This window comes from Rhinopithecus roxellana, chromosome 4 (assembly GCF_007565055.1).
Source record: "Rhinopithecus roxellana isolate Shanxi Qingling chromosome 4, ASM756505v1, whole genome shotgun sequence".
NCBI classification, from domain to species: domain Eukaryota; kingdom Metazoa; phylum Chordata; class Mammalia; order Primates; family Cercopithecidae; genus Rhinopithecus; species Rhinopithecus roxellana.
Window position 1 is genome coordinate 7,842,903 of NC_044552.1, and position 13,074 is coordinate 7,855,976.

At 38.4% G+C, this 13,074-nt stretch overlaps 1 long non-coding RNA gene across 1 annotated transcript; it reads left to right on the forward strand.

Annotated features, from left to right (window-relative positions):
- Positions 1 to 1,288: 1,288 nt before the first annotated feature.
- On the forward strand, positions 1,289 to 12,579 carry LOC104657360. Its single transcript, XR_747274.1, has 3 exons — positions 1,289 to 1,373; positions 10,872 to 11,001; positions 12,405 to 12,579. It is a non-coding gene; the product is annotated as an uncharacterized LOC104657360 (long non-coding RNA).
- The last annotated feature ends 495 nt before the right edge of the window (positions 12,580 to 13,074 follow it).

Genomic DNA, 13,074 nt, shown 5'->3' on the forward strand with positions numbered 1-13,074 from the left:
ATATACACATACACACATATATGCACACACCTATATTATATATTTATGTATGTACATATATTTTAATAAGGGCTGTGTTTATATGTCCAAATTTATGGGATTTCAGCATCAGTAGATGGGTATACTGGGCACCTGGACCAGACTACAGGACAGGATTCCTTGCAATTCTAAAGCATTTCAAATTTCCCATCTGAATCATAATAAGTAACCTTTCCTTGTTGTTAATAAACTCCCAACACCACAACTTCACCCCCACTAGCTTTACAAGTACCCCTGTTTTTGCAAACACATCTCAGTTCCCAATATCTACCTCCTACATTAACATCCATCTCCCCAAACCTTACCAGATCTCAAACTCACCAGCTTCTGACTCTGTAAATATGCTGCCAACATAAGTAGCTTTCTCCAAATGCCTGCTCATTGGATCAAATTTTGCAGATGAATTGTTTCTGGTAAACAACACTTAAACCACTCATTTTTTCCTTTCCCTAAACTTTCTGCTATACTATTTCATACTATTTCGTTTGTAAATGCACACAATTAAATTTCCAGTTTTAAATGTATTGACATCTCCTTTTCATGGCAGTTCCTATTGTGCCAAAATGTCTGTGGACATCAATATAAAGGAACCCACGAGTCTAGAGTCAAAGTCCAACTTGGGAAAAGTTGGAGAAAGGGCAATAGATAAAACGGACTTTCTGGAAGCTAAGGAAAATGAAAGGGACATGAATTCACAGGTGAGAGAGATGAGCCAGAGAATGGAAGATAAGAGTAAGCCACTAATAACAGGATGAGAATAGCCTGTGGTGAGCTTTAACATGTTCCAAGCGCTTTTTAAATTTCAGCTGTTTTAATTTCTGCCAAAGGAGGTGGAGCTTGATTTATGGCAGATGATTGAAAATGGAACTAGCGTTATAATAAGGCATCTAAATAAGGCTATCTGTGTGTATGCATGTGTGTGTGTGTGTGTGTGTAGTGCATATCAGCTAACCAGATGGCTGTCTAACCTAAAGACAGTGTAGATGTTACTTGTAAGATTTTTTTTTGCTACTAATGGGTTATGCACATGAGGTTCGGTAATTATAAAAAATATTGATGCAAGCAGGAAATCTTGGCACGGCGGCAGTGTGTAGTTCTCAGAGCAGGAGTAACAGGACACACACATTTGTCTTCGGCTCGCTACTCATACAACTGTCGTTTCCAACTGTTGTGGAACCTTCTGGTTGCAAAATTCCATCCCTCACATAGTAACAAGAGAGTCAAAACAGTCCCTCCCTCCGGAGCTTTGATCACACAACAGTTTTGTAACCATGTTCTCTCAGAAAGTTCCATAGTCCACCCGTCTGGAACAAAATAAAGTGATTTCCAGAAAGGTAAATCAGACATTCTCTCACAGGAGTTTTCTGCTATTTTTAGTATTCTAAAAGCATAGTTTTCTATTGCCTCAGGTTTGATTTGGGGGAGTAGGATGGTTACCCTATGAATGTTCTTCAAAAATATTTTTCTACTGTCTTAATGACCATTCCTTTTGGTATCTAGTCTGAGCAACTGATTATCTTGTATCCATTTTCATACAATTAAAACAAATTCACACAATTTAAAATTGAAAACACTAATGATATTTCTTATTAAGAAAGCTCCTAATTTCTTATTAAGGGGACAAAAGTCTTGTCCCAAATCAATTATTATTCAAAAAAGTTTCCAAACATAAGTTTTTTTATGACAGTGACCCATGATTCATATTCCCCAAAGGCCAAACTGCCATTCTGCAATAAATTACAACAAAACATTTTGTGTCTGTGTTCACAAATGCAAAGAAAACCAGAATACTATTGGGCAGTACTTAAATGAGAAATTCTGGGATGCTACGGAAATAATAGCAGGTGTCAAATAATATGGATTTCTTGCTACTAAAATCTCCTTGAAGCATGCTTGATTTTTCCTGGTAACCTAAATCAATAGTAATATTGAGAAGTCATCATGCAATATTGACCAGTTGCATAGCAGATACGTCAAAGGAACGATTCTTCTAAGTTACACTGGAGGTCCTGAAAACAAAGAAATATTAATGTTTCTTACCACTGCAAAATTCCGTCTCAGATACATTGCTAATTAGCAACCTAAGTTTAATATGCAAAAATACCAAATGACATTTGACAGTGTCCCCATCTGTAAAATGGGGCGATAATAACCTACTCCTTAGGAATACTTTGCAAAAGAGCAATGAGTGCTTATTAAGTAATCTGGAAGTATCTGCCGCTGTGAGTATCTAAATAGCTCCTTTCCTTTCTATCTTTCCACTATGTGTAATGTCTCCTTTATCTTATTCTTCTATGTCTCTTCATTATACCTTCCTTTTGTTTTTCACTGATTAGTAACTGGATTTCTTTTTAAGCAAGTATTTATTTGCATACTTGTAACTACTGGCCATTCTACTGCTCTATTTTCTTTTTTCTTCTTTGCTTCTTAATTTGAAGTGAATGACTTATGTTAAACCCAGGACAATATTTTTCTAGATGCTATGAAGATGGTGAATTGGAAATCTACCCTCCTAAATTCCCTTACAATTACTTCTATAAATATTGATAGTTAGAGTGGCTTTGATTTCACTGGATGAAAATTACTACACACTCTCTCTTTCCTCTAGTTTATATTGCCCTGACACCTGGCTTCTTGAATATAGATGATCTGACTGATTAAAATCAGAATTATCTCTTTACAACCACCCATTACCTACAATTCTGACGTCATTCCCCAAAACATTTTTATAATCCCTCTGTTTTCGCCTTAACCAAGGCCTTCCTGCCTATTTTCTCAACTCTAACTCATTGCTTTATTTCATTTAGAAAATGTGAGATTTTATTATTATGACTCTAAAATGTAGAGGTCCAATGTGACATATTTTAAAACTTTTCCTCACTCTTCTTTGAAAAACTTGCTGAAGGTGAAAAGCAAGTACATCTCGTATTACATTTCATAAAAACTACTCAACAGATTCTTCCAGTGTTGCCAATATTAACATCTAAGAGTGTCTGGGGAGAGAATGCAGTTGTCTACCATGACATCAACTTGGAAAAGATAGGGCTAGAGTCCAAACATTCCTAGCTTCTCTTAATCAGGCACACCAGCCTAATTATCTCCTAAAAAGAATGCCGCCATCATGTAACTCCCGCACTGAAGAAACCGAGTCACTTCCCTCTAACTACAAGATACACATTCCCTAGCTGGTCTTTAAACCTCTATATGATGCAAGCAATCACCTGAAAACATTGTGCTTACTTACTTCCCTAAATGAAGCCTTCACTCCAGCTAAACAGCTTCACTCAGTGTTCTTGCAGTAAGTTTGGTGCTTCCTTTCTACATATTACTGTTTCAGTCACCACCATTGCACAGAAGGCTTGCTTTCCTCCTCTTTGCTCATCCAAATGCTCTAAGTCATTCTCTCTAAGATCTAGGTGAATTGTACCGTTTCTAGGAGCACTTCATGAAGTGATCCACGAGGCTCATATAAAATTGGCAGGCTGGGTGCGGTGGCTTGTACCTGTAATCCTGGCACTTTGGGAAGCCGAGGTGAGTGGATCGCTTGAGCCCAGGAGTTGGAGACCAGCCTGGGCGACGTGGTGAAACCTCATCTCTACAAAAAATACAAAAATTAGCCAGAGGTGTTTGTAGTGCCAGCTACCCGGGACGCTGAGGCAAAAGAATCACCTGAGCCCAGGGAGGTCAAGGCTGCAGTGAGCTGTGATCACGCCACTGCACTCCAGCCAAGGTGACAGAGTGGGACCCTGTCTCGAAAAAATAAAAATAAAAAATAAAATAAAATTGACATACTCCCAGTTAATCAATTATGCCTGTCCCTTTAACTGCTATCGTTTCACTTTTTCTAGGTTTCCATTTTCTGGTCTACATTGTTTAGAACACACAATTCTATCTTATACATGCAGCCTTTCCTTCCCTTACGTCTCCTTTATTCATTAATTACTAATCAACTCTACATGTTATCCATGAACCGTCCTTCCAGGGAAATGAGATCCACAGTCTATTGATTATTGTATCTGGGGTTTTTAAATGTGTTTGTTTGTTTTGTTCCTGTTGAGAAATATAGATAAGTGGTAGCTTCTACTGCTAACATTGACACCTCATTGGGTTTTACTTCCTACCTGCAAAGTGTCTGCGTTAGAACTGCTCACTAACGTCCACTCTAGGTTAAAGAATCTGTGGTTTGGTTGGTCTACTTCAAAGATTGGTGAATATTTTCATTAAATACTTTGAGAATACAAAACGTAATCACGAACTTCACCTTTTTAGATTTTAGTTGCCTTTTCAGTTGTCTCTTGACCTCCAAACTTCTTACAAGCTTAATCTATAGTAGCCCCCATTCTCTCTGCATCAACGTAATGCCCTTTCCTCTGGCACAATAGTCATTCTTTCAAGCTTCCACTACATCAGAAATGTCATGGGTCAATCACATTGAACGTTTGTATAACTCTTCATTTTCCAAAATGCTTTCACTTAACTTTGTGTATCATGGTGGATTTTAAGCTCCACTCCTAGCTATGTGTTATGTCTCTCTTGCACTTTTCTCTTCTTTTATCCTCATATCAATTTATCCTGCCTTAACATATTGACATATCCTTGAGAGTTACCCAATACCCTTTAGACAACAGGTGAAGTATTTGCAAAAACTATTCCTGATTTTACTGAGGAAATTGATGCTCATAGAAGATGTCCTAGGACTTGTCCAGATCTCCATACCCATTACATGACAGAGACAGGATTTAACTCAATTTTTTCTGACTTCAAATTTACTACACTTCCATAAAATCATGGCTTGCTTCTGCAGTAAGTGGTCTGTTTCTTCCTTTCTAATTTAGTGGTTAATGGATAAAACTCAGGCCTTTCTTTTTCTTTTCTTTTTTTTTTTTTTTTTTTTGAGATGGAGTCTCGCTCTGTTGTCCAGGCTGGAGTGTGCAGTGGTGAGATCTTGGCTCACTGCAAGCTCCGCCTCCTGGGTTCAAGTCATTCTCCTGCCTCAGCCTCCCCAGCAACTGGGACTACAGGCACACACTGCCACGCCCGGCTAATTTTTGTATTTTTAGTAGAGATGGGGTTTCACCTAGTTAGCCAGGATGGTCTCGATCTCCTGACCTTGTTATCCATCCACCTCAGCCTCCCAAAGTGCTGGGATTACAGGCGTGAGCCACCGCGCCTGGCTGCCTTTATTTTTCATTTCTTTCTAACTGACCCGACACCTCACATGCTTCCAACCTGTCCTAAACTCAGCTGTCAAAATTAGAACCATCACAATCTTCTCCTCAAATATTTTCCTATTTACTTACAGTCTAAATTCTAAATTTAACATGGAATTCAAAGCCCTCTGTTATCAGCCTCTAACTATCTTTACAATCTTACCCATCCATTCATTGGGCAAATGTTTATTGAGTATCTGTTATATGCCAGGTGATGTTCTAGTATTGGGAATGGTGAATAAGGCATATTCTAGGCAATAAGATGCCTGCTCTCTTGGAGTTAACATTCTTATTCTTTGTTCTTCATTACAATTAATGAATTGCAACCATCCAATCATGCTGAGACACTTCCTATCTTCATACTTTTTCTCATGTTGGTCCCAGCTATCTGGTCTACAAATTTCCATATTCAACAAGCGGACTTCTGGATCTTGTTTCTTTTGTACTGTCGTATGTATGTACTGTCCTTTCTCTCTGCCCTAGTTCTTTTTTATTTATTGATATAAGCACATAAAACATATTTTAAATATATGTCATGTTCACTTGCAAGCAACATAAGGAAGAAAATCATGGTGTATTCCTTCCATATTTACCTTTCCCATGGAACTTTGCATGTGGTAATCATTCAATAAATGTTTATTCACACAACCCTATGAATGAATTAACAAGTAGAAAGGTATAATCATTATCAGAAAAGTTATCTACCTTGGCCATATCACCTAAAATGATTCACCCAAAGATTTTAGGAGTATATCTTTTCATCTCAATGTTTTCTTTCGCTTTTCATTTACATCAATGTATAATATTTCATCAGAGTTTAAAGAGTCAGATTGTTTTATGGCACATTAAGAAAAAAATGCTGTTTCTTGCCATCTCTGCCGTCACTATTTCCCACTCCCTAGACAAAAATCTTTCCAACTCTTTTACCAATTGTTTAATATTTATATTTTCATCTCTAAATAAAGTGTAATTTTTGACTTTTCAATTTTAGACTATCTGTTGCCTTCTCACTCTGAAATGTGGAGCTTTAGCTCTCTTTTTGTGCTGCTCCCTCTGTTCCCAAGCACACACAGTTACATTGCTGTCCCCAGTGCCCCATGTAAATTATTGCTTTTGTTGGGTCAACAGTCGGTGTTTACAGGTCCATTATCACTCAGACTAAGAATACTATTCACACCTAAGCCGTACGATACGCTGTGAGTGTTTTTCTCTTTTTGTGCTTCCATAAAGAGCATCATTGCTTAGTTTGTGTATTTGCTTGGCTTTCTGTGTACATCGCACAATGACATTTCAGGCAACGACAGACAGCATATACAACAGTAGTCCCATCAGATTATAATGAAGCTGAACAATTCCTACCACCTAGTGATGTCTTGATGATCACGTGTGTGTGCAGGCCAAGGCCAATGTGTGTGTTTATGTCTTACTTTGTACCAAAAAAGTTTAAAGAGTAAAAAATAAAAATAGAAAAAAGTTTATAAAATACAAAGAAAGAAAATATTTTGTACAGCTGTACAATGTGTTTGGATTTTAAGCTAAGTGTTATTCCAAAAGAGTCAAAAAGTTAAAAAAAATTAAAAGGTTTATAAAGTTAAAAAGTTACAGTAAGCTCAGGTTAATTTATTACTGAGGAAAGAAAATTTTAAAAAATGAAATTAGTGTAGCCTAAGTGTCTAGTGTTTATAAAGGTCTGAAATAGTGTACAGTGATGTCCTAAGCCTTCACAGTCACTCACCATCACTCACTGACTCACGCAGAGCAACTTCCAGTCCTGTGAGCTCCATTCATGCATCATTTTTAAAACCTTTTATATTGGCCAGGCACGATGGCTCATGCCTGTAATCCCAGCACTTTGGGAGGCAGAGGTAAGCGGATCACGAGGTCAGGAGATGGAGACCCTCCTGGCTAACAGTGGTGAAACCCTGTCTCTACTAAAACTACAAAAAATTAGTCGGGCGTTGTGGCTCACGCCTGTAATCCCAGTTACTCAGGAGGCTGAGGCAAAAGAATCACTTGAACCCGGGAGGCGGAGGTTGCAGTGAGCCGAGATCGCATCACTGCACCCCCGGCCTGGGCGACAGAGCAAGACTCCATCTTAAAAAAAACAAATACAAACAACAACAACAACAAAAACCCTTTTATACCACATTCTTACTGCACCTTTTGTATGATTAGATAGGTTTAGATACACAAATACTTACGCTTGCGTTCCAGTTGCCTACGGTATTCAGTACAGAGACGTGCTGTCCAGGTCTGTAGTCTAGGAGCCATAGGCTGTCACATACAGCCTAGGAGTGTAGCAGGCTCTACCAAGGATACTCCATGATGTTAGCAGAACAAAATGGCCTAATGACACATTTCTCAAAATGTATTCCTGTCATTAAAAAACACATGACTGTACTTAGTAATTCAACCTAAGATCGGTAAATGTCATCTCAACACCTTCAAACTAACCTAATGCAGTATTAATTGGGTCCTATCCAATAGCTTTCCCCTAGAGCTTTCTGACCTGTATTCTCGAGTCACACCCTAGGCTGACTCAGCGGTGTTTATGGGATCCCTTTCACCACCATCCCTGAGATTGACTTCTCCCATTTCTCAAGTAGGTCACAATTTCCCAGATCCCACCCCTTCCTTCTTTCTGAGGTTATTCCCGCATTTTGGGTGGTCCCATACTCCAGGGCTTCCTAACAAAGGATCCACGGCAAACAAAACATTTTGAGGTCTTGGAAATCGGAGAATGTCTTTATTCTACCTTCATGCCTAATTTATAGATTGGCTGGATAGAGAATTCTAGAATAAAATGAATTTTTCCACATAATTTCGAAGGCATTAAATTCATTGTCTTCTAGCTTCCAATATTTCTACTATGAAATGTCAAGTCACTATGAATCTTGATTCTTCTTATAAAATATCTTCTTTCTAGAAGCTCACAATATATTCTCTTCATCTCAGAGTTTCAAAAATGTCCTAATGATGTGTCTTAATGTTGGTGGGTTTTTGTTTGTTTGTTTTTTGTTTTTTGAGACGGAGTCTTGCTCTGTCACCCAGACTGGAGTACAGTGGTGTGATCTCGGCTCACTGCAAGCTCCGCCTCCTGGGTTCATGCCATTCTCCTGCCTCAGCCTCCCAAGTAGCTGGGACTACAGGCACCCGCCGCCAAGCCCAGCTAATTATTATTATTTTTTTTTTTTTTTCCTGAAGAGATAGGGTTTCACCTTGTTAGCTGGGATGGTCTCGATCTCCTGACCTCGTGATCCGCCCACCTTGGCCTCCCAGGCGTAAGCCACTGTGGCCGACCTTAATGTTGGTTTTTAAATTATTTCTGGTGCTGGATCTGTGTGGTTTATTTTGATCTAAAAAGTCATGTTCTTTCATTTGGGGGAAATGTTTTTGGATTGTTCCACTGATGATTTCCTATTCTCTATTTCTTGAGTTGTCTCTTTGTGGAACTCCTATCATATAGACGTTGGACCTGCTGGACATATCCTGTATTTTTTTCTTATCTTTTATCCCTTATTTTTTATTTTTGCTCTGCTTTTAGAAGATTTCCTCTAATTTATCTTCCAACTCTTCTATTGCTTTTTTTACTTTCACAATTCCATTTTAACTTATTTTAAAGTTCTTCTTCCTCAAAATATTCTTTTTCTAAAATAGCACGCTTTTCTTGTCTTTTACGTGCAGTATCTTATCTGAACGTATTAAGGATCATTTTCAAATGTTATGCTCCCCTCCTGCTTCTGTTTTCTCCCATTGCTTTTTTCCCTGATTGTTTGTTTCCGTGTCTCCTATACTAGAATCCTATCCTAGTAATCCTTGTGTGGCTACTCCTACTAGGCATGGGTGCACTAAAAGCCGATTAGAGGCCAGGTGTGGTAGCTCATGCCTGTAATCCCAGCATTATGGGAGGTCGAGGTGGGTCGATCACCTGGGGTCAGGAGTTTGAGACCAGCCTGACCAATGGTGAAACCCCATCTCTACTAAAACTACAAGAATTAGCCGGGCGTGGTGGCGCACACCTGTAGTCCCAGCTACTCAGAAGGCTGAGACAGGAGAAATGCTTGAATCCGAAAGACGGAGGTTGCAGTGAGCCGAGATCGCGCCACTGCACTTCAGCCTGGGCAACAGAGCTGACTCGGTCTCAAAAAAAAAAAAAAAAAAAAAAAGGAAAAAAAAAAAAGTCGACTGGAGGAGGAGTGTGTGACTAGTTATTGACCAGGGACTTCACTGTATAGTGGCCTGCCTACTGGAGTCCTCACTGGCAATATTTTCAGATCTTTTCTGTTGGGCTTGTCAAATTCCCCAGAGAAGACTTCTATTTGTCTGCCTAGGGAATACGTGTCTGTGTATGCTTGTGTATGCACTCACAAGAGTGTGTGTACTTAGCAAACAGTGTTCCAACCTAGAAAAGGTTAAGAAATATGAAGAGTTTTTGCATTTAGTGTGTAAGCTCAGCTGCCCACTTTTTAGTTCGAACCCTCTGTGTGTCTGTCTCCAGGAAATAAATCTCTTAGATCTTCTGCTAAGATGGGTAGTTGACCTGTTTCATGAAGTGGGGAGGAGATGAGAAGGGCCAGCTGCTTCTTCAGCAACCCTACTTGCAACAGAACTTCCAGAGATATCTGATGATGCTCATTCTTGGATTTGTACTTAAAATTAAAAACAAAACAAAACAAAACAAAAAATCAGTCTGCTTCTCAGCTCTCTCTGAAGTTGGCTGAGAATCCAGCTTTCTCAGATCTCCTCCCAGCTTCCAAGTTTCTGTTGCTGTTGTCTCCATTCTTGTTTATTTTGTCTTTGTGTGCTGTGTCTTTCAAAAAAAAAAAATTATTGCCATTCGAGCAGTAGCATTGAGCTAAATGCTAATGGTTAATCTGCCATCTTTAAACATCCTAGAGTATCTCTTTACAGTGGAAAAAATACCTGGGTTATTGTTTAATAATTAGTTATTTTTGAACATGAACTTTCATAAAAACAGAACTTTAAGAAAAATGTAATTGTTCTTGTAATTTCTCTTTTGTCTGGGAGAAAAAATGATTGCTAGACAGTTACCATCAATGAGTAAAAACGTAAGAAAAACAAGTAATGTTTAAAATTTTTTAAAAGCAGAAGAAAAACATTTTTCTTAATCTTAAATTTTTTTATTGTTAAAAAACATAACTTCATTCTTGTTTTATTTAATCTGTATCCTGTTAAACTGGTCATTCTGAATCTATGGCCTTTCAGAGGGCTGGCATTGCTATTCTAATATGTACCTGTGCCTCTGAGGTTCCTGTAGGTTAGTTTTTGCTGGGCAGAAAACTGCCATTACTAGCACTGAATTTCAATGACTTCCTACAGGCAAACACCTGGAGGCAATTACCTGTACTTGTCTGCTAGCGGATGCAAATATGTTTTAGGATAGGAAAATTATGTCTGATTTTTAAAAAATGAATCCACCTCCTTTGTGTAATGTTTTACTTGTGTCGGAATAAAATGCTAGCTTATCCAGTCCTGGAATTTATCCATTAACCAATTACATGTTGGTCAATCCACTTTTTCAGCACAGAATTTCCAAACATTAGTGATTTTCTATTATCCTTACCCACCTTCTGATGTCAAAGCTCTTTTGCTGTCTTACAGGATATGGGTCAGTGACAATGTGGGAAGAAACAAGAAAAATCAATAACCTACATTTTAATGTGAAATGACAACATGTTTAACTTTGACTACAGACTTCCCAGGCATGGTTCAGGAGAGAATGCGAGAACATGTAAAATACATCATTCTTTATATTATGTTGATGCATAAGTAATTGTGGTTTTTTCCATTAATGTACACGTGGACTTAGTAATATTTTAATTTAATTTAGATTGATTTAATTAACACATTTATTTATCTATTAGTTTCTTTTTTAAAAATGGAGCCTTGATCTGTCACCCAGACTGGAGTGTAGTGGTGTGATCATAGCTCACTGCAGCCTTGAGTTCTTGGGCTCAAGCGATCCTCCTGCTTCAGCCTCCTGAGTAGCAGGACTACAAGCACGTGCCACTATATCTGGCTAATTTTTATTTTTTATTTTTTTGTAGTGGCAGGACCTGGCTCTGTGGCCCAGGCTGGTTTCAAATCCTGGTCTCAAGTGATCCTCCTGCATAGGCTTCCCAAAGTGTTGGGATTATAGGAGTGAGCCACTGCACCTGGCCAATATTTTATACACCTAGATATAATCTCTGGAGAAAATCTTGGGGATGACTGCGACTTTAGCTAAGCCATGAATGCTCTGCATTTAAATTTAAATGTAGAATTAGGGCCAAGCATGGTGATGCATGTCTGTAATCTCAGCTACTTGGGAGGCTGAGGTGTGAGGATCCCTTGGGTTTAGGAGTTCGAGATAAGCCTGGGCAACCCAGTGAGACCACTGTCTCATATTAAAAATGAAAAAAAAAAAAAAGAGATAAATGTAGATTTAAATTGCACTCTTAGAAATATCAGACAAAAAACACTTTTAAAGATTTAAAATTATTTGTACTAAATAATAATGGTTTATGGTTTTATAGACTACTGCAGTTAGGGCAGACCAATTATTATGCATGCAAGAAGACCTCTTGTTCTTCAGTGCAAGTTCAAAGTTTCACATCTTTCTAATTTTATTCTTATTCAGACAAAACTATAGATGATTACCACACTTTAAAACTTCCTTATTTTCAGTATAACCAAACTATTACATAAATTTTGATGGAAGTTTCATTTCTTTCCTTCATTCTTCTTTCTGTAATATCTCTCATTTTTACATTTAGTGAATCATTTAAAAAATTCATATTTTTTTCTGCTATTTATAAGTACAGCTTCCTAGAGCCTTTAATTCTTGTTTTATAGATATATCTAACAATTTGGTTCCTCCTAGGATATCTTTCAAATTTCTACTGTACACATTACTAATGTATAAAATTTCTATTTCATTATACAAGGCCTTCTAAGAACTCCTGTCAAAAATACTGCTGTAAAAAAATCCTGTTTTTTATAGTTTTAGTGTTACAGTTAGCTATTGCATTCCCAAAGACTTGATGTTTAATAAAGCAAGGGCTGTGACCAACAATATGCTGTGAAAATGAAACTATGCTTACAGCTTTCTTTAATGACTTAAAATACTATCATATTTTGTTCCAACCTCTACAGAATTTTAGAGCCAGAAGGAACCTTAGAGATGATGAGAACTTAACATCTGGATTTCACAGGTGAGAAATGGAGACCTTGACTGGGGAACTTTCTCGGGTCACACAACTAGTTATCCACTTTCAGCTTGGTCTTCTTTCCATTTTCATTTGCCTCCTAATAAAAGATCTGCTGACTCAGACTCAATGTTTGGCCCAGTGTCTCATGTTGAAATAGCCTCCATCTTCGGTCGGGCAAGGTCACTCACGCCTGTAATCCCAGCACTTTGGGAGGCCTAGGCGGGCAGATCACCTGAGGTCAGGAGTTCAAGACCAGCCTGACCAATGTGGTGAAACCCCGTCTCTACTAAAAATACAAAAATTAGCCAGGCGTGGTGGCGCACACCTGTAATCCCAGCTACTTGGGAGGCTCAGGCAGGAGAATCGCTTGAACCCGAGAGGCGGAGGTTACTGTGAACTGAGATGGCATCATTGCACTCCAGCCTGGGCAACAAGAGCAAAACTTCATCTCCCACCCTGCCAAAAAAAATTAAAACAATAAAAAAATAAATAAATGAAATAGCCTCCATCTCCTTCCACCCCTCAGCGGAGTCTCTTCTCATTCAAACTCTGCCTTTCCTTGATGATCAGATGATGACCTTTGGCTGAAGCATTGCCTGATCCCATTCTCCTCT